Here is a 2,632-nt window from a genome sequence, read left to right as displayed (position 1 = left end):
AACCATGTTCCAGTATAATATTTCTTCAAACAAGTGTAACATTTTATTTAAATTAGTGAAATGCTCTAAAAGGTTTCTTGAAAAAGAAAATATTACTTCAACCAAGTGGTAAAATATGCAAAAAAATCAAATAAATATGCAATTAAATATGCAAATGCAGGAATTAACAAAGAAAATATTGGTGTTGAAAAGAAGGTAACTAACCCCTGGAAGTCGGTATTGACCTCCCCACACTTAAAAATTGCACCGTCCTCGGTGCATGCTAAGATGTACAAGTGGACGGGTTGTTCCAACTGACGCTTTTCTCCAAATATTTTGCAGATGGACTTGTTTGTCTCCCCATGTAAACGTCTTTCGGTTCTCTTTCTGGTGGCCATCCTGAAAGAAAAAGGGAAGAAAGGTAACTCAATAATAGAGGTAAGAAAATAAATGAAATATGGTTGGGTTAATACAAAATGAAAAGGGTCTCATTTACATGGAAGCTTCAACATGTAAGTGAGAAAACAATAGAGACCATGGCATACCAATGGTGCAAAATTTGCAACAATGGGGAAGAGAGTGGGTAATGAAAGACAATGTAAGTTCATGTCAATGCAAAAGGAATATCAGTATTATAAAAATTAGCATTGATTTAAATAATATTATCCAATCAGAATTAAACAAGTCACTAAGCACCAAGAAAATACTAGAAAAGATGTAACAGTTGAATAAGAATATTTGAACACCAATAATAAATTTAGAAAAATAAAAATATGCAATGAATGAAAGTATGCAAATAAATAAAATAAAATAAAATGAAAGTGAAAAAGAATGAGAAGTAGAAAAAGAAAGTGAGAAAGGAGAGAGAAGGAGGAAATTAGGATTAGAAAAGAAAAGATAAGAAAATTGGCACTAATCTGGATAGGTTGTGCGACGCTGGCGACGCGGTCGCGTGGGTGATGCGGTCGCGTGGTGCGCGATAAGGTTGGGTGACGCGGACGCGTGGGGTACGCGATCGCGTGACTCGATTTGTGCTAGTGGCACGAGTGCAGCCTCGCGGTCGCACAACTCTCTGTTCAAAACTTAGTATTGCCAAAATCCAGGGTGACGCGGTCGCGTGGGGCATGCGATCGCGTGAGTGGCCAGTATAAGCATATGACACGGACGCGTCGGTCATACGTCCGCGTGGGAAGGATTGTGCGTTCAGCACCAATCCAGCACCACTCTCGCACAACTTTCGGTCGTGCGCTACTTTGACGTCGAAATCCTGGTCACGCGGCCGCGTGGGGCACGCGGTCGCGTGGGAGGCCATTATTCCCATATGACGCTGTCGCGTGGGGTGATTTGTGCCATTGGCACGCCTCCAGCCCTGCTCCTGCGTAACTTTCTGTTCATTTTCTTTTCTTCCCATTGCACTGGTGACGTGGACGCGTCAGCGATGCTGCCGCGTCGCATGCGTGCTTTTTTTTTAATCTGAAAAGATGCAGAATGCAGTGTTAATATGAATGTGATGCAAAACTCCAGGTTCAATATAATAAAATAAAATGAAACTTGAAAATAAATAAAACTAAATAAAGATGAAAAAAAGAACGATCATACCATGGTGGGTTGTCTCCCACCTAGCACTTTTAGTTAAAGTCCTTAAGTTGGACATTTGATGAGCTTCCTGTTATGGTGGCTTATGCTTGTATTCATCCAAAAATCTCCACCAGTGTTTGGAATTCCAACAGCCTCCGGGGTCCCAAACTAGGCACGTAAAGCCTTTGAGCAGCTTCAAACAGATTCTTAGGCTCCCGGGGTGTTGGATGTCAGAACAGATTCCAGGATCCCAAACCTTGCTTTTGCACCCGTCTTCTTGTTGATCATCACAATTCCATCTGGGTGGTTCAGCCTTAGAATTCTCACTGAGGCGTCCAAACAACTTCCTAAACCCATTCAGTTGAGCTTTACACCAACCCTTGCATTGAAACCTTGAGTATGCAACCATGTTGAACCTTGCTTGAAAACTCCAACCACTAACCATCATCCTCTTACTCTTAATACCACAAAGAGCTCTAAGTTGACCATCCGTCTTCAGTAGCCCATATTCAAGTGGAATTAGAAAGCTAAGGGATATGAATTTTACCCACTTGAATGTTGTGAAGGATGATGGTAACTTAGGGGGAGGGGTCTCCAATAACTTTGGAAAGGTGATTCCAAGCTCCACTCCCTTGTGCTCTTTGACAACTTCCACCTCTTTGCAAGATTCTTCGATTTCAACCTCTTCCTCTTGGTAGCTTTCTTCCAATTCAATCTCTTCTTCATTGCTTACCGAGGGCATGGGAGGCTGTGCTTCTTCTTCTTTAATCTCCATCTCTTGATCGACCTCTTCCAAGTTCTTAATCATGATATGCCTTGTGTAAGACCCAGAATTTTGAAAAGTCTTATTATGATCAAGTCTCAAATCCTACCGTTATTTATAGCCTTAATTTCAGAGATTATTTTATTAAAGATAATTAAGGCAAGTTTTGATTTATTGGATTTGAGATAAGTTATGATTATTATCCACTTTTATAATTATTGGATTATTTTCTATAGTTAAATTATAAGGTTGATAGTTATGAAATAATAAGGATTTTATATGATTTGGATTAGATAAGTAATATTTTAAATA

Source organism: Arachis hypogaea, chromosome 14 (assembly GCF_003086295.3).
Source record: "Arachis hypogaea cultivar Tifrunner chromosome 14, arahy.Tifrunner.gnm2.J5K5, whole genome shotgun sequence".
Classification (NCBI taxonomy): domain Eukaryota; kingdom Viridiplantae; phylum Streptophyta; class Magnoliopsida; order Fabales; family Fabaceae; genus Arachis; species Arachis hypogaea.
The sequence above is the reverse complement of the archived record's forward strand: the minus strand, read 5'-3'. Positions refer to the sequence as shown.